This window comes from Durio zibethinus, chromosome 28 (genome assembly GCF_047325235.1).
Source record: "Durio zibethinus cultivar Kanyao isolate XHJ-2024 chromosome 28, ASM4732523v1, whole genome shotgun sequence".
NCBI classification, from domain to species: Eukaryota; Viridiplantae; Streptophyta; class Magnoliopsida; order Malvales; family Malvaceae; genus Durio; species Durio zibethinus.
In genome coordinates this window covers 3,442,431-3,462,504 of record NC_143189.1, presented here as the reverse complement: position 1 = coordinate 3,462,504, position 20,074 = coordinate 3,442,431, and the positions used below count along the sequence as shown (strand labels likewise).

At 30.2% G+C, this 20,074-nt stretch overlaps 2 pseudogenes; one reads left to right on the top strand and one right to left on the bottom strand.

Annotated features, from left to right (window-relative positions):
* Nucleotides 1-3,498: 3,498 nt before the first annotated feature.
* Nucleotides 3,499-8,000, bottom strand: LOC149510654 (uncharacterized; annotated as a pseudogene).
* Nucleotides 8,001-9,549: 1,549 nt separating this feature from the next.
* On the top strand, nt 9,550-19,933 carry LOC149510653 (uncharacterized; annotated as a pseudogene).
* Nucleotides 19,934-20,074: the final 141 nt, after the last annotated feature.

Sequence of the window (20,074 nt, the reverse complement as noted above, 5' to 3'; positions counted from 1 at the left end):
ATTACGAAAAATAGGAAATTTTCAAACTGCCATACAGAAAACTGTGATTTAAATGATGAAAAAAGTAATGTTCCTCCGAACCAATAATTTCCCACAGACAAATCTCCTTCTCCAATCACTTTGACAAAAGGAATATTATTTCTTTTTCTTTTCTTTTCTCTCAAACAGTGTGAAAATTGTGCAATTAATGTCACAAGAACTGACATCGCTATCTATCTCAATTCAATCCTTTTCAATCACACTATGAATAATGCAGTCCAAGAATGAATCTGTGCTTAGCAGCTTGGTGGTGCCTAAGTCATTGTCCTTCTCATTGTGAAAATACAGATGAAGAATAAATAAATACTACTAATAATTTCTCTGAAGAGAAAGAGAGAGAGCGTGTGTTGAAATTAGACAGGACCGAGTAGTTGGTACAAACTGTGGAGAACAAGACTGATGACTGGTCGTGAAGTAGACATGTTTTCAGTGACTTTCTTATCCGCTAGGAGAGTGCCAGTGTACACTGTCCCTGGACCATTCCCCCGACCCCTCCTTTCGATGTTAACAGAAACATTGTACCGCTTCAGCTGCAATATTATTGCTCTTTCATTCTCATAATGAAAAAGCTACTAAATCGCTGACCGTTCCATGAATCATATTCTCAATCATCAACGTGGTTAGATTCCTCGAGGACCAGCTTTTGCACTTAATTCAAAGAAACTCTAAATTGTGACTATAATTTTAGGATTTTACTGATACAAATATCAACAATCACCCGGGAGAAAAAGAATTTTGATTGATAAGCATATAAAAATAATATATCTTATGTTTTTCTTTGGGTTTTTTTTTAATCAACGGAAAGAAAGGGACTTAGGAAGCCTTTCTTTTAGTGGACCAGCAGATATCATGTTTCAATGACATGACAATGCACTGCTCTTTTATCAGCTCTGCTTCTTTTAAAAAATCAATGTCGCTCAAGTTGGCCTGCCCCCCTCTCTCTCTCTGTCATTGATTCCCGAACCCTACAAAGCAGTTAAACAGAAATTCTACTATGAAGCCCACGTGCCATAACCTTAAGTTCACATTCAACGCCACGTTTGTTCTGATCGTGACACGTGGAACAACAGGGTGAGTCTTTGTATTAGCAGACGTGGCAAGTTTGCATTCGTTAATTTCATTGTCGGTCATACGACACTGCTTTCTCTTCCTGGCCTGTCCAGTTCCTTCGCTATATACGGCGTACAGGTTGGCAAAATTGTGCTCCTCCGATACTTGCCATTTTAACGACAATGAGATGCTTTGATTCTTGTGGTCTTGGATTATTAATCTGACTGTGTCACTGTTTGAATCCCATTTCATGAATGGACCAATGTTCTTTAATCCTTCCTAATATTGTATATTAACGTTTGATTTAAATAATCATGAAAAAATTTTAAATCAATTTGATGATGTGACGAAATTTTTTTTCATTTAACCATCTAAATGAAACTTAAAAAATACAAATATTTATAACTTTAATTAATGTTTTTAGGGTATTTATGATCACAAAATCCTTAAATATGAATAAATTTTTTTAATATCTTAAATATGATTTGAAATCAACTTACCAATGTCAAAACTATAATAGCTGTCTAGCTAGTTCATTAACTCGAGCAGTTTTGTAGGGAAAAATGATGTTTGCCACTGATAAATAGCAGTACCTTTGAGAAGTTTTCGTCGGAGTACAATCAATGGACAAGACGTTGACCATGATGTGTTGTATTTTATCCCTTCTTGTGGACTAGCAAAGCCATTAATCTGAATTTAAATTAATTAATATCAAATTATAAATAATTATAATAATATTATTTTTGATAATATTTGAATCGAGTAATATGATTTTAAATAATTGTGATTTTAATATTAATTTTTTATTTAAATTTATAATAAAATAAATCAATTTTGATTATTATATTAAAAAAAGCCTACTGATCCAGTAAATTTATAATTTCAACTTCAAGCAAAATATATATATATTTTTTGTGCAAGCTATCTCGGGAGCTTTGAAAGAGGCATCAAGACGTATAGGATTACGACAACAATTCCATGAACTTCGATAACCTGAGATTGAGCTCTTACTTACAATCATTTCAATTTTAATTTCGTATCAGTAAGTTAATGAAATTTCGCCAAGTTCAAACAAATTGGACTGGGTTTCATATAACGAAAAAATGAAGTGGAATCAACAAGAAATTATTGATTTCTTTCTTTCATAGAAGTTGGTCTTAATTTCACAATCGTTCTCTAATGATGCAAAAAACATTACCGCTTTTTTTTTTTTTTTTAGTAAATTTGATGTACAGCATTTTGTTGATGTAAATGTTGCCAGAATGGTACGCCAAAAGTGGTCCAACAAATTTATGGACCACGACCCACACGTGGTTTTCTGATGTGTTGTTGAGTGTTGACAGATGTAGTTTGTTTGACACGTGGTTAACCAAGGACAGAGATTGAAAATGGCTTTGAATAATGGGCAGGCTAGCGGGAAAAGGGACAGGGAGGGGTGGAGTGAAAGGAAAAAGGGATAAGATCATTTATGATTTACTAATCAATTTTACAATCTTTTTCAAAGCAACCACGAATATCTTCGTGCCTGGCGACTCTGTCAACTCTATGTATGTTTTGTCATTTCGAAAACCAATGTGGGGTGCAAAGTCAAAGTGATTTGAGTTTTGCCTTTTGGTTTTCTTGACCAAAGTCCTTGTGCTCTTATCGTTTTAGTACTTGGTTATGAAATGATAACATTCCAACACTGACATCCAACTTAATTTCATGTGAAGGTCTTTTCTGCAATTCAGCTTCACCAAGGAACCTCACAATATGCCAACTTCTGGTTTTGTTCGTGTTTTCTCATTCATCTACTATTTATTTATTTACTGGGATAATTAAATTTTTATTTATTAAAAAAAAAGGAAAAACTTATTACAACAGTACAACTGCAGCGTTAGAGTGCTAAATTGACAACAAGATTGTTTCGGGATATCATCAGATTAAGGATTAATTTGCTGGTTCTCGACCATGGAAGAAGTAATAAAAAAGTAATCTATATATGTATGCCCATGTAATTAACCTTTATAATTTAGAACAATATTTGAATGTTGAAAGTCTTTGATTAAAAGCTTGCATTTTATTGATGATTTTTTGAAAATTTGTGTGCGAGTAAAGTAACTGCACTAGTCCTGGTTTGGGACAGAATAAATATTGGCCCACATCACTAGAATCGGTTGGTAAATATTTCTTCTGGTACTGCTTTTGCCTCTAGGTGGGTTTACTCTTCAATTCGATATCTGTGGCCCTAATTTCTAGACAAGACAATATTGCTTTCCCCATTATGGTTTTTCTAGATGATCTGTTTGAAGTACAATCTAACTCCCATTTTTTTTTTTCCAACCCTCTGTTGGGTACATAATTGTACGGAATTAGTTTGTTGATTTTTCTTTTCTTTGTTTTCCCACCTCCCCTGCCTTCTTATGCCAATTAGAAGCCATAGGGCGACATCCCTCCAATGGATCTTGAGAATTCTTTCCATAATTGCTGCGCTTCTTCATCTCTGTCCAACATGGTGCATTAAATAGCCTGTAGATTTCAAAGGAAAGGGGGGAAAAAAAAAAGAAACAGTCATGGTCAGTTCATGCATGAAAACTGTTGGGTTTGGTCGGACTTTTGCAAATCTCCTAGTTCAGTAACCACCATTGACAATCAAAGGTGGATTTTGGCCTCAGCAAAAACATAGACAAGAAGTCATAAATCAACAAAAGAGGTTGATAGACTAATGGTACAAGCTTTGTCCCTTTGAGCATTTTAAATTTAGTGCTTAAAAATAACAATAAGTTTAGAACGTTGGCGTTTCACCATTTTGTTTGACAATGCAGTAGCTTGCAAAGAAAGTGAGACTTGAAAAGGTTATGAATTTGGCAAATGCTGGAAACTTAGCCAGCTGAAATTCGGATATGAAAGGTCTTAGCTACTTCGAAAAAAAAAAAAAAGAGATTCAGCCGACGCAATTTAGGTTGTCCACTCAGATGAACTAACCAACCTTGTAAAGAGTAGGCCGAACATCAAAATCTGAAAATTTTCCATCAAGATCACTCATACACTCAAAGGCTTCATCGTATTTTCCTTGTAGATAAATAATTATAGACATTTTATTTTGTTTGAAAAAATTTGTTGAAATTGAAATAGGCTCTGATGCGAATTGAGTTTTAATAAGTTTTTTTGAGCCCAAGAGATAAAAATTTGAAAATCTTAACTTAATTTTAATTTTGATTTTAGTTTGATTTTGATTTTAATTTAATTTTAGTTTTTTGTTTAATTTTTTTAGTTAAAAGTAAAAAGAAAGGTCAGAAAATAAAAAGAAAAATGTAGAAAAGTTTTTGGGTCTTGATTCAATTGAATGTTAAGATTTATTGATTAATCAATTATTAAAAACTTAACGCTTAATTCATGCAGAAAATCATATAGAATCTGTGAAGCTCTATGTTCAATAGAATTAAAAATTTTCAAGTTTGAAGGAATTCAATACCTATAAAAGCACCCTAATTTACGAATAAAGGGAGAGAGAAAAACAATGAGAAAAAAGGAACATAGAAGCAAGGGGGTAGTCAAATTTTATGGGGTTTTGTTTTTTGAGAATCTTACTTAGGTTTCCAGACTTTAGGAGATTTCATATTTGATTTTTATTGCAATTTGATATTGGATTTTGAGAATTTAATTCTGGTTTTAATCTTGGATTTCTAAGTTTTTTGGTCTTTTGGAAATAGGTTCAAATTTATGGGTTTGAATTATTTATTTTAGAAATTTTTTGGGTTTGAATTGTTTATTTTAGAAAATTTCTGGTTTTTTGAGTTTAGACTTTTCTAGCAAATTTTAATTTTTTTGTTGAGAAATACAGTGGTCGGAAGGAAAATACGACGGCCAGTTTCTGGATTCCTGTATAATTTTTGAAAAAATCTAAGTTTGTTTGAATTTATTGATGATTGATTGAATTTTTTGACGTCAGATTCTAAAATTAGTAGCCAGTTCCTGGAAATATTCAGCTTTGATTCGACTTAGATTGCAGGTTTTTTTTTTTTTTTTGTTTTTTTATTCTTTGTTTTGTTTTATTTTTTTTTTTGTTTGATTTTATTTTATTTTTCTGTTTGATTCGATTTTATTTTTCTATTTGGTTTTATTTTGCTGTTAATTTTGATATTTTGAATATTTGAATGAATATAATGCTGAAAAGAAAAAGGGAAATGTTTAGATTTTTACATTTATTTTGCATGTTATTTTATTTGCATGTTATTATGATTAATATGATATATTATTTGTTTGACTTATAATTTAGTTGTTTGCATGATTATTAATATATTTAATTACATATTTATTTGAATGATAATATATTTAATTGCATATTTACATGATTATTAATATATTTAATTACATATTTTGCATAATTGCATGTTTGCATGAATATTAATATATTTACTTGCATGATTATTTTATATATTATTATAATATATTTAATTACATGTTTGCATGATTATTTGTGTGATTTAATAATATATTTGCATGATATTTTACATTATTACATGATTATATATTTGCATAAGTGATTATTAATATATTTATATGATTATATTTTTATGGATGAGAATTAATATATTTGCATAATATTTTACTTCTTGCATGATAGCATAATTTATGTATGATATTATTACACGATATTTTTAATATTTATTACATGATTGATAAGGTTTAAGTAGTATAACACATAATTAATTTGTACTAATTTTGGATATAAAGATGTGCTAATACTTTCCATGTTGATGATGGAAATAAGAACCTACTTTATTTAGGGATACTTAGTTTTACACTTATGACAACCTTAAAAAAGATAGATCCATATGAATGGTCAATCATATTTAGCTAAAAAAATTGATGGTAACTTCATAATTTTTGTGTTTAATTGATAAGTTCTCCCAACGTAAACGTTACGGCAATAATAATCAAACATTATCAAACAAAAAAGAACATAATTTTAATCCAGTTTCAGAATAGAGAGTTTTTATCAGCTGTTCCCCTCATTTTGGCCCAAGGAAGTCTTATTAGATGAGATACTTCTACCATGTGCCAAAAAGGTAAACTCTTAACACGAGTATTAGTGTTTTACTCAGGTTCCATTCGTTTTGCCAAAATGTTCAACAGACTACAAAATTTTGATAACTTAGTTAACTTCCATCTGCTACCAATATTGATTCAAGCTATTTCATGGTGATCAGATTTTGGTGCTCTAGCTAGTAGGCCAAGGCAGAGCATACTTAAGCTAATGTAAATAGTTACTTGCAACCATTGATGATGGAGAACAAGGGAAAATTTTAGGAAATACCTGACCGATGAGAACTTCTACTAGTACATGTTCATGTAGTAAGCGGACTCAGGTTCGGACATTTCATATTTCTTGTATTCATTCTTCAACATATATAGTGCTTCATCATGTTGCCCATGTTTCATTAGGCTCACCGCATCCTTCAACAAAAAAAAACTTGAGTAAGAAAATGCATCATAGCAAACTACAGTGAGCTGCAACCCAGAATGAGGATTGAGCTTAAATGAGTGACCACTGTAATTATTGAGATTGACATCACTGCCTTTGGAATTCAGATCAGCTGAAAAGTTAATCAGAAAGGCAAGACTTTCTATATTCCTGCTTAGACAGATATCTGAGGCCTAACTAAAGGTGACAACATATTTGATATTCCTTCAAGACGTATTGGCTGAGGCCTAGAGGAGTTTCAGGAATGTTAAAGCGTAATTCTGACTGGTTTTCCTAGGCTGTGAGCAACCCAAAAGTGAACAACTATTATTTGCTTTTCTTCTTTTTGCACCCCGATTAAACGGCGGATGCAGAATTTTCTTTTTTTTAAGTGTCCACTTATTACAATGGGTGTCTGCTGGATGTTGGGTTCTGGATGACTGTGGGCTGTGGCATGGTATTGAGCAGTGATTGTGAATGGAATGGTTAGGGAATTAAGAAAGATATGTTTAGGAAAAAATTTTGGGAGTGCTAATTTTCTTCAAATTTTTTTATTTTTCAAATTCTAGAGTGTCCATGGACACCCTACCTTTGCATTTGCACCCGCGGGTACCTTCAATAAGCAATTCTGAAAAGTTATACATGCACAATTCAAGAAGAGTGATCCATTTTCTGAGAAAGAAATCAGGGCAACAAAGAAGCCATTAAGTCTCTAATGCTATTAAAAGTTGATAGTAACTGATTAGTTAGGCGTAAAGGTTCAGAAACACAAAAAACTGAGAGTCTACCAAGTCCAAGCAAATGTTAAACAGACTAATAGCTCGATAGGGGTTGCTCAGACTTAAAAACTGTGTATAGAAGTGAACCTTGAGCTGATCAATTTGATCCTTTGACCGAGGCAATTGCCTTGAAGCAGGCGATGGTGGCACCGGAATAACATCCCTCCCCTTTCTTCCCTCTTTTGAAGCAAGGTTCACAGACACATCCAACAATGACTTCAGTGCCACTTTACCCGGCGCTGGAGGTGTAAATTGCTGGAAAGAAGGATTTTTCTGATAAACCTGCTGCTTGGGACCGGCAATAGCTTTAAAGTTCGTATTGCAGCTGCAACCGATGATACTTAGAGCACAAGCCAAACCCAGAGAAGGCCCAACTGCTCCTTAAACAACTTTGCCACCACCCTTTTCGTCTCCAGAAGTCATCGAACTAGGCCTGTCAAGTGCAAGAGGTCCGGAACTATTCAAATGATGACATCGTCGACTGTGAATAATACCGCTAGAAACTGATATAAAGGAATGGTTAAAGCCGAAATGAAGTTTGGTGAAAGCTGTTGCTGTAATGATGCTCGAAGGCATGCGGAGGGAAATGCTAGGCAGAGGACCATAGCCAAGGCAAAATGCAGCCTCCATGAAGAGTTGGTTTTTTCCTTAATTTGGGTGGGAAATTAGAAAACTGTTGTTTATTGTCTTCTACTACTATTATTGATTGATCATTGCCTTAAAGTAGCATTTCAGAATAAAAAGGCACTACTCGTTCTGTTAGTTTCAATCTTCAAGTTTGTCACGAAAAGCACCATTTTATTGCTTTTGATAGGAGTAGTGTTTGTTTATTGGCAAGGGATCAGGTAATATATTCTTCCATGGATAAACATTAAACACCAATAAGAGAAAAAAAAATGGATTCTAGATCCAAGTCGATTCACAAACCCAATATGTGAAATGTTCGTACACAATTTTTTTTTCCATTATGAATAAATTTTTATTGGCGAAGGAGTCTCTTTCTTTGGAGTACAGAGTACTCATGGAATTCTAATTATTATGAGATTAATTCTTGTAAGAATCTCAATTTAATTTCTCTGTATGGTGAATTAAGCGACCTGAAGCTGCATATATAAATGGTTCATGCATGGCTTACAATCCCGGAAAATGGACATGGTAATTTCCACCAATGCAAATTCTCAAATCGAATCCGACATGGGAATTTGCCTCTGCTGACGTTCCATGTGCTGCAGGGTTTTTTCGGCCAAGCCATTTGGCATTTGCTTCAAGTTCACTCAGCCCAGCCCGTTACAGGTACAATTGCAAATAGAAATATTTGCAATATTAAACATATTACAACCGAAAAAAAAGGTATTACTGATATATTAAAAAAGTAAAAAAAAAAAAAAAACTATAATTGTTGAAGGCCTATGGTTCCTTGTGGAGGTTTTTTTTTTTTTTCCTTGTATAGGACTTAAGTTGAAGGCTTGAAGCGTTGTTCATCCTAAGAATGTTTTTGGCTTTTTAAGGAATTTTCTAGTTTCGCCTTTTATCTTGTGCTTTTAATTTTTTTTTATTATCAGTTTTTTAGTTCAATCATTTTTACCATTTGAAAATTCAAAATGCCAAAACTATTCTTTGAGAGGTAACATGATTAAGTTTTTTTTTTTAATCTAGTTAATTGGGGTTTATATATGTCATTAGTAGCTAAAACGCTACTTTAAAAAATATATATATATATTTCAATTAATACATTATTTTCATCAAATTCAAGAGAAAATAATTAAATAAAAATTAGCATAATGAATTGACAAACTTTACGGAGTCTAAAACAACATAAACGACTGAAAATTAATAGCATGAGGATGCAAAAAGAATTTATTCAAAGATGGGTCAGACTTGAGAGGCTAGCTAAGGGTCACAGTTCCAACAAATGGTTTTCCTTGGAGTTTCTATGATGTTCATTTCATCATCACTCATGCAGCCAGCCAATCCAATTATATATCCATTAATTAGTACAAAGAGAACGAACGAAGGCTTTGTAGACATGAGAGCCATAGGAATTATAGGATCACAGCGAGTAGATTTAAGCTCTGCAAATTAACTAGTGAAAGAGAATAATGGAAAGGAAAATTTGTGACCTGGCAGTTGTGCCATAAAGGATATATAGGAAGTGCAGATTCCATGGAAACATTGATTTGTGGTATATATGGAAAAAGAAGGCTACTGCTCTGTTTTTTAACGAAGAAATATGTATATTTATTTTTAACAGGTCGAAGCATGGCATTACTCTTATTAATTACCTTTAGGAACCCTGATTTTCTTATTCATGCACCAGAATAAAGCACAAGAATTATTAACATGTGGTAGAAGGAAAGAAGCAGCTCTAGCATTCTAGAGGTTTTTTTTTTTTTTTTTTTCCTTTTTTACAGATTCTCTAGAGAACAATGATAATTTTTTTTGTGATTCCATGAGAAATCTTATATCGAAAAAAATATTTAATTAAACAATATTTCTTCAGCTGACCCGAGGAGAAGGGTAAGGAATAATTAAAGAATATATAGAGGATGTCTTTGGCCATCAAGCAAGCCACAAATCAAGATAATTTTACCTCCTCACATGGACCAATTTTCTGTATTCTCTCCAAATTTCCATTCAGCTTTGACATTAGATGAATTTTAATGTATACTAAATTATATCCATCAGTCTCTTATGGCGAACTCGGCTAAGAAGATCAATACAGAGACTAAATATAGAACGGTAGCTGTGGCAGCAACATCCTTCATCATCCTTGGAGGTATTTGCATTGGTATTGGGTGGGGATATCAGATATGTGAGCCATGGTTGGAATAGGAAATTAACCGAAGCAGAATCTGGCAAGGCCCATATCCTTTGCAGCCATCCATGGAGGTAAACTGGCTTTGGAGAGATGGGTTGACTATCAGAATTATCGAGGCAAGGCAACATAAATAAATGTTGATATAAAAGAGCTGGAGGAGACTCTACTTGAAAATGAAGAACCCCGTTTCAAGGGACTTCAGGTTTGACACCTCTATTTGTCCAACTCAATATTTTCATCTAAATTGCTGTCGTCTTGAATTCTTTTTTTTTTTTTTTTGGGTACTATTCAGTCCTTGTAAAGTTGTAAATAGATTATTAATCCATTAAATAAAAAAATATTAAAATAAATTATCATAACGAAAGAAATATTTTCATAAAAATCAGACCATCAACTCAATTTCACGTGCATTTAATTTTGAACATTGATTAAAATTCTTTGATTTTATACTTGAATTATGGGATAAATGCTAATTATTGAAGAAATTTTTTTGTACAATTTCATGATTGTGTAGGATATGAGTTTAAATGTACCGTCTGCTTTTGATATGAAAGCGTGTTGTTGGGAGGCTCATGAAAATGAGCAGAAGAGAAGATGAAGCGACAAAAGTGCTAAAAATAGCATTGAAAATGGCCCAAGAGGAGGAGGCAAATCACGTGAAGCTTATGAGATTGAAATGTTGATTGCAGAAGTGTACATCTGCAAGGTTTCTTTCTTAATTTATTGCTTCAATTCTAATTATAATTTCTAACCACCGTGGTTCAAGTGACCAACAACTTTGCATCTTATTAAGGTACTTATATTAATATGATGATTGGAGGATTGACTGTTTAGTTTTTTCATCTTAGAGAGCATCTAAATCAATATTAATGTTTACAAACAATTTGCTTTACATGTATCATGTAAGGAATTTGCTTTGATTGAATACCAAATGCATTTAGCTTAATTCAAAACTAATTTACTAATACGGGGTTCGAAAATTTTAAATATAATATAGTAATATGATACGAAAATGATATAAAAAAATATAAATATAATATAATTTAAAATTTTTAACAAAAATTATATTTAAATATTATAAAATTTAAAAAATATATTTTTTATTTAACATGTTAACATAAATTATAATACAATATATTTTTTTAACAAATGTTAGACGCAAAATAGATGCATAATCGAATTGCCAAGTGCGATGAGATTGGGCGAAAGACTGTATCCATGATACCATAAGAGGTAGCTTCGTAATAAATTGAAAAATTAAGGTTGGTGTAGACCGTAGATTTAACAGTGGAATCAAAGACATCATTGCAATTATCGGCTGCCAAACGTGTTTAGGTTTCGTTTGTTTTGTAAAAAATAAATTTTTTAAATTTTTTTTTGAAAAGTATTTATATTTTTTGAATTGAAAGAGCTTTTTTATTATTTAAATGAGTTAATGAAAATATTTTTTGTTTTTTGATTTTTTTTGATTTTTTTTTTCAAATAACATTAATATAATTATTAAAATATTAAAAATTATTTATTATTAAAATATATTAAAATTATTTATTATTAAATTTATTAATATTTGAAAATAATTATATTTTAATAATAATATTTCATATTAAAATATTATATTAATATAAAAAGTACTTAAATAAAACTATTTGTTATTCTTTATATTATTTATTATTAATATTTATTAGTATATTATATTAATAGTATATTATTTATTAATATATTATTTATAAATATAATATTATTTATTTTTATTATAATAATATTTATAAGTAAAATCATACTAACAAGTATTGATAAATAGTTCAACTTATAAACAGTTTTTTTTCGAAAGATATCTTTTTTTTTTTAAATTCCTAAGATAATTTACAAAGAAATAGTCTTATTTTTCGTTAATCAATAAATCATTTTTTGCTAACTAATCAATTTTTTATCAAACAAATACCTAAAAATGAGAAAATTATTTTTTAGAATTTTTTACTTGCTTCAGATTATTGCATATGCGATAAACTAGCTGCTGGGACAGAGTTTTTCTAAATTTGCTTTTGCTTTTGAAATTTCTGTCTGGAGAAGTTCAAAAGGCTTTGAAATGCAAATGCTTGGTAGAAGAAACGGTTTCTGGTGCACGACATCCTCTTTATAAGGTGATATTGTAGATCATTTTAGTTTTCAATTCTTAACTCTTGAAATTTATAACTAATTCAGTGTTTTCATGTTTGAAAAACTCAATTTTAAACTAACACAATTATACTTTGTAAACACCCTAATTGGTCCGAACTTAAGTCCATTGGACCTGATTTAATAGGATTCAGGCCTAAATCCATAGGACCCGATTCAATAAGGTCCAAATGATAAGTCCAACTGTTTGTTTTTTTTACTATTATTATTATTTTTATTTTAAATTTTTATTATTTATTTTATTAATAAAAAAAAAAGAGGAAAGATTGCAAATTCTGTCATGCATAGACACTAGTAGAATTGCAATTAGTTTCAATCTCTACATGATAGTTCTTAAAGTTTCTGATAATGTGAAAATTCAATTGAAAAGGAATTCATAATTGATTAGAAACTCTGTTGAGTGTTATCTATAATACAACTCATGAACAAATCAAAGGGGAACGCATAAAAATATAGAAGGCAGAATTCAAAAAAATTTTTAGAGGGTGTCAGAGGTAATTTTATGATTTTTAGGATTTTTTTTACAATTTTTGGTGTTTTTTTTTGGAAAATTTTTGGAAATTTTCTAATTTTCGTTGAATTTTTTGATGTCGGTTGAATTTGTCAACCACTTTTCTGACGCTGTTTGAATTTTTTGACAAACTTTTGGCAACACAACCCAATTCTAGCGATGTTTTCTAGAATATGGTGAAGATTTAATCGGTATTCATCCAGGTAGAAAGAGAGGGAGAGGAAAGAAGGGAGAAGAGAGAGAGAGAGAGAGAAAAAAAGAATTATGTTGAAAAAGCTAAGAATTAGCCTTATATACTCATAGAAAACGACATCATTTTGACCTTACTAATCCCAGAGGATCCGCGCGTTTTTAAACTGACGACCAGAACCAGCAACCCGCATCCCTGCCTGGGCTTCAGTCAAGTCGAGCCGTCAAGAAGCACCTCTGAGCCAATCTTTATGCCTCAAGCCGAGTCATTTCAGCTGTTGAGCCAAGCTGCGCCAAAGGTTTTTTTTTTTTCTTTTTCATTTAGTTTTATTATTTATTTATTGATTTTTTTTATCTATTTAATTAAACATCCTTTAATTTTCAATGATCTCTTTAAAATAAAATTTTGAAAAAAATAGTTTTTCAAGAAAAGTTGAATATATCAATTTTCTTTGAACATAAAAATTAAAAATATATATTTTTAAAGAAAAAGTTAAAAGTATCAATTTTTTTTAAATAAAATTTTAAAAAAATGCATTTCTTGAGGAAAAGTTGAAAGTACTAATTTTCTTTAAAAATAAAACTTGAAGAAAAATATTTTTTAAAGGAAAAGTTAAAAGTATCAATTTTCATTGATAACAAAAATTTTTTAAAAATATTTTTAGGAAAAGTTGAAAGTATAAATTTTTCTTAAAAATAAAATTTCTAAAATAAAAATTTTCAAAAGCATTTCGAGGAAAAGTTGAAAGCATCAAATTTTCTTAAAATTAAAATTTTAGAAAAAAGCATTTTGTGGAAAAGTTGGAAGTACCAATTTTCCTTAAAAAATAAAAATTATCAAAAAAAATATTTTTTAGGAAAAGTTGAATCAATTTTTTTTGTATAAAAGCAATGAGTTTTTTTTCTTATAAAACGAAAAGAAAATGATTTATATCAAAAGTCGAATCATTATTCTTCTTTATTTTATTTTATTTTATTTCTTTTTTCCTTTCTTTTCTTGAAAATTTTTTTAATGTTAGATAATCCGATGATGGAGCCTCTGTAAGTAAAATAGTAGTTTTCTTGCATACTCTTGAGGTGAGAAAACTTTCTTAATTTTCTGTCAAAAGTATTGGAATCAACTAAAAATAATTTTCAATAATTAAATTACTTGGTAATATTTTTAAAGCTTAATGGATAATACAAAATTGAGCTGGTACTATCTTTTGATGGGCGTTGTGAGGGTGCTATAACCTTATTCACATGTAACCGTACTCCCGACCCTAGTTCTAGTTTCGCAAACATTGAATCTACATTTTAAAAATACCTAAGTCAAACTTAGGCTTTTTCTTTAAGAGATGGATTCAATCAGGTGGTCAATCGCACCTAAATAAAAAAGATTGGTGGCGACTCCTCAAGTGAATGTCTAGCGATAGATCTTCGAATCTAAACGTTATGACATGCTTGTAGGCTATTATTTCCTTGATGGAGCAGAAATTAAGAGCAAGATGCCCTTGAACACTGAAAAAACTTTAAAGACATTCAACACCTGGCAACCCTATCAAGTCTCCATGTATATTATGTCTAGTTGACTTATAAGGTTGGGTTTTATTTTTGGATATATCTCGTGGATTTTAAATCCATTTATATATTTGTATATATATATGTATTTTACAACCCTATAAATAATATTATTTTTTACTATTTAAGTCATCATAGTATCTGAGTTTTCTGTGAATGTTATTTCTCTTTGTTTCAGGCCACTTTGATTTATTATTGTTTGACCTTTTTTTTTCCTTAATAAGTGGTTGTTGCATTTGTTTTTTTTTTTTTTGTCATTTTATGAAATTGGATTGAATTGGTTTTTGTGCCATTAACTACAACTTGGGTTTGGTGAAATTGAAATTGCCTTTATCTTTTCTTACTTTTATGCATTGGCTGTAGGTTGAGTAAATACTTTATTAGTTTTGGATTGTTCACCTATATAATTAGCTTGTCTATTTCACTTGTTATGAATTGATCAATTTATTAGCTTGTTACAGGTTGATCAGTATATTGGCTTTGAATTGTTTTTCTCTCATGGTTCTCTCAGAATCATCACAACCTATTACAATGAAATTAGATGGAATAAACTATACTCATTGGTCTTATTTGATGCGAAATTTTTTAAAAAGAAAAAGACTTTAGAAATATGTTGCAGGTGATAAAAAATGTCTGAAAGCTCTTGATGGATTGAAAAATTTTATGTCTGAATATGAACGATGGAAGATTAATAATAGCAAAATTGTTACTTAGATTGTTAATACTGTTGCTTCTTTAATTAGTATGCAACTTGGGAAATTAGACACTGTTAAGAAGGTTTGGGATTTTCTTTAAAATTGTTATGTTCAAACTAATTTTGCTCGGAGATATAAACTTGAGATAAATATTGCTACTTTGAAACAAAGAAAGTGATAATCAATTTTTAATTTTCATTTGAAATGTTAATTATTTGAGATCAATTAACTCTTATGAAACCTAAATGGACTGTTGATGTAGAATTATATTACTAATATAGAGAAGAAAGTCGTCTTGCATAATGCATAATGACACTTCAAGATGATTTTAAGTCCATTCATGCTTCTATTCTACATTGTGTCCTTTCTCTTTCTGTTGGTGTTGTTTTGTCAGAATTGATGGCTAAATAAACTAAGAAAGGCATCCTCAATCACTCCAAAAGAGTGGATGATACTATTTTAGTAGTTGTTGTATGTCCGAAAAATTTTATCTTCAACTTATTTGGCTTTTCTCAACAAAAAGATTCTTCTAAAATTGAACGTTACTACTATCACAAGTTTGAACCTATAAAGCATAATTGCCTAGAATTGAAAAAAAAAATTGGCTTGCATAAAATGGGGTGAATTGTTATTGTGACATTGTCTATAAAAAATTTTAATGTTAACTCTCACTTCACTACAGATCAAACTCAAAAGATTATTTGATAGGTTATTTCTAGTATGAGTAATAACTCTATGGATAATAATTCTTCTACATCTGCATTGTTAACTATTTTATGTACTAATTTTAAAGATTGGATCATTGATTCTAAAGCTTTTAATCATATGACTTTTGATAATTCTATCTTTGACTCTTCAAGTCCTATTACTTGTTTACCTTTTATTAATACTTCTAATGATTTAAATATGTTTACTATTCATATTGGCTTTGTTTCATGTTCTCAAAATGTTTCTTTTAATAATGTTCTTTTGGTTTCATCATTTTTCATAAATTTGCTACCTGTTGGTCAATTATATGATCAAGGTCTTAATGTCATTTTTCACTTTCATGGTTTATGGTGCAAGATTGCTTGATGAGAAAAGTGGTTAGGACAGGCTGTAGAATTAAAAAATTATTTGTTTTGGGAAACTTCCATGTGTCACATTGTCCTTTTAGTCAATTTGATTATCCTTTTTGTGTGAAAATCTTTATTAGTTTCTAGTGTTCAAAAGTTTTTATCTTTTTTCCTCTGGCATCATAAGTTATGACATATTTCTTATTCTAGACTTCAACATTTGGTATCTAGTGGCAAGTTAGGTTATATTAAGTCAAAAACTTCAAATAATTGTATCAGTTGCAAACTAGCAAACAGTCTATTTTACTTTTTAATAAAAATGAATAAGTTTTTTTATCTTCTTTTGATCTTGTTCATTCTGATGTGTGAGGCCCATCTCGTTTACCTACTATGGGGGTTCTTGTTATTATGTTGTTTCTATTTATGATTATCAAGGTACATTTAGATTTATTTGTTTCGATATCGTTCGAATTTACCTAAAATTTATCAAGATTTTTTTACCAAGATCAAAACATAATTTTTTAAAACAATTAAACATTTTTATGTTGATTCTGCTGGAAAATATCAATCAAGTAATTTAAAAGAGTTTCTTGCTTCTCAAGATACCTTTTTGAATCATCTTATATTGATACACCATAGCAAAATGGTGTTGCTAAAATAAAACATTGTCATATCATAAAAACCTCTAGAGCCTTGTTGTTATCTTTATTGGTTCTTAAGAAATTTCAGGGAAAAGCTACATTTACTTCAATTTATGTTATTAATCATATTTCCTCTTTTGTCATTGGTGGAATTTTCCCTTTTGAACACTTGTATAACAATACTCCTAATTATTCTAAGCTTCGTATTTTTGGTTCTACATGTTTTATTTCGCTTTCCAAAGTTCAGTGTGATAAATTATTTAAAAAAACTATCATTTATGTGTTTTTAGGGTATGGTATTAGACAAAAATGATACTATTGCTATGATCCTATTGCACAAAACTTCGTGTTTCTCAACATGTTACTGTTTGAAAAAATGTTTTGAAGTATTCATTGCCTTGTTTTAAAAATCTACCATTGATCCTCATGAGTCTTTTGTTTATTTTTTATCTTCTTGTTGATTTAAATAACTCTAATCAATCTTCTCATGTGTCCCAAAGTTCTCCAACTTCTCAGCAAATTCATCCAAATGAATATTGTCTTATCACTGACTCTACCATAAGAAATCATGCACCGCCATTTTCCAATTCATCAGAGTCATCTGTCCTAAAACTTAGATGTTCAATACGTGAGTGAATTCCTTCAAAACATTATCATGATTTTCATTATTTCTTGCCTATTATTCTTTTTGTTTATGAACCTAAATCTTATCGTGAAGTAAGTTCTAATCCTCTATGGCAAGCAATTATAAAAGAAGAATTGGATGCCTTAGAAAAAACTCATACTTGGGATCTCGTTGATTTACCTCTTGAAAAATCTGTAGTGGATTGTAAGTGGGAGTACAAGGTAAAGACTAAATTAAATGGGTCTATCGAGATATATAAAGCTAGATTGATTGCAAAAAGATTTACATAGGAGTATGGTATTGACTATAAAAAAACCTTTGCTCCTATAGCTCAAATGACTTCTGTTCAAACTCTTATAGCTATTGCTTCTATTCGAGGATAGGCTTTATCACAAATAGATGTAAAAAATGCTTTCTTGAATGGAGATCTTAATGAAGAAGTTTATATGAAACCTCTTCCTAGATTGTCTTGCCAAACTAATCAAATGTGCAAGCTTTGACGAGCTTTATATGGTCTTAAACAAACACCGCAGGCTTGGTTTGAAAAATTCAGCACTATTATACTTGACTCCGAATTTATGCAAAATCCTTATGATTCAGCATTATTTATTCATCAATTTGAAAAAGATATTGTATTTTTGCTTATTTATGTTGATGATATGGTGATAACTGCAGATGATAACCTTGGTATTCAAAATATAAAAAATCATCTTAGCAAAACCTTTGAGATAAAAAATCTTAGTCCATTACGATATTTTTTGAGAATTGAAGTTGATTGTTCCTATGGATATGTCTTGTCTCAAGTGAAATATGCTTCTGATCTTATTTCTAAAGCTGGCTTATCTAATAATAAAACTGTTGACACTCCTCTTGAAACTAATGTCAAAATGAAAGCTCCTAATGGAGAATTTTTCAATGATGCTACTTTGTATAGACAGTTAGTTGGTAGTCTTATATATTTGACAATTACAAAATTTGATATTAGTCATGTAGTTCAAGTTGAAAGCCAATTTATGATAGCACCTCGGACAATTCATTTTACTGTAGTTTTTAAGATATTGAGATATTTGCGAGGAACGCTACATAAAGGTTTGTTGTTCTCATCAACTTCTAAACTTGAACTTCATGTTTTTTTTTTTTATTCTAATTGGGCTAGTAATGTTAATGATAGACATTCTACAACTGGTTAACGTGTTTTTCTAGGTGATTCTTTGATATCTAGGAAAAGCAAAAAGCAAACAATTGTGGTGCATTCAAGTGCTGAAACAAAGTATAGAGCTTTATCAGACACTACAGCAAAAATTATGTGATTGTGTCGGTTATTTATGAATTTAGTGTTGACAAGCCTAATCCTATTCCACTCTTTTGTGATAGTAAGAGTGCAATTTTAATTACTCACAATGATATTTTTCATGAATAGACAAAACATATTGAAATAAATTATCATTTTATCAAATAGGAGATATGCAAAAGTACCATCATGCTACCGTATATTTCTTTTAAATTACAAGTGGCAGATCTTTTTACAAAATTTCTTTAAAGTTCATGTTTTTATTATTTAATTTCCAAATTTCAAATGTTTCATTTCGAACCATCTTCAATTTGAGAGACTATTAAAATATATATTATGTTTAGTTAACTTATAAGATTAAGCTTTGTTTTTGGATATATTTAATGGACTTTAAACCCATTTATACACTTGTATATATATAAATATATATATGTATTGTATAACCCTAGAAATAATATTATTTTTCACTCTTCAAATCATCATCCATGGTCATGAGTTCATCGAGTTTGAGAATGCAGTCAATCTGCTCGAGCAAGATATTGATGCTGCAACAGAACTCAAAAAACAGTACTAAGTCTACCGGGAATTGCATCACTGAATAAGCAACACCGCTTCAATGATCTATAAATTTTGCCTCTCTTTCTTACAGTAGTTTGAAGATTTAGGATTACAACATTTTCTATTCTGGAGGGATGGGAAGGGAATCTTACAGAGAAAATAGTGATTTATTGCACTTGATAATATCAGGCCAATTGTAAGAAAAGAATATTTCTTTGTACCAAAATAAATAAATGAACGTAAGAAACATTAAGCTCCTGCTGATATCCAAACCTGGTTTGTTTTCCTTAATGTCTCTTGAATGCATAATTAAGGTTCAATCATCTTAAACATCTTTTTTTGCAAGGCTGAGTTTTTTTTTTTTTTTGTTTTTTTGGATATGTGAAAGTTTGTATCATCGTCCAAAGCAAGCAGAAAATCTGCTACAAAGTTTTAAAAAACCGGATAAACCAGAAACAAGAACAGCTAATAACTATCAGGACAGGCCCCAACTAGTACACAGATACCTAGTAATAAATACAAGAGAAGAAGAAAATGCCAAATTGAATAAAATATTCTGCTTATTCTGGTTATTTTTAACTTTAATATTTAGGTTACCAATAAAAAAATGTACAAACAAATTTGGACACTTATTTTATTTAT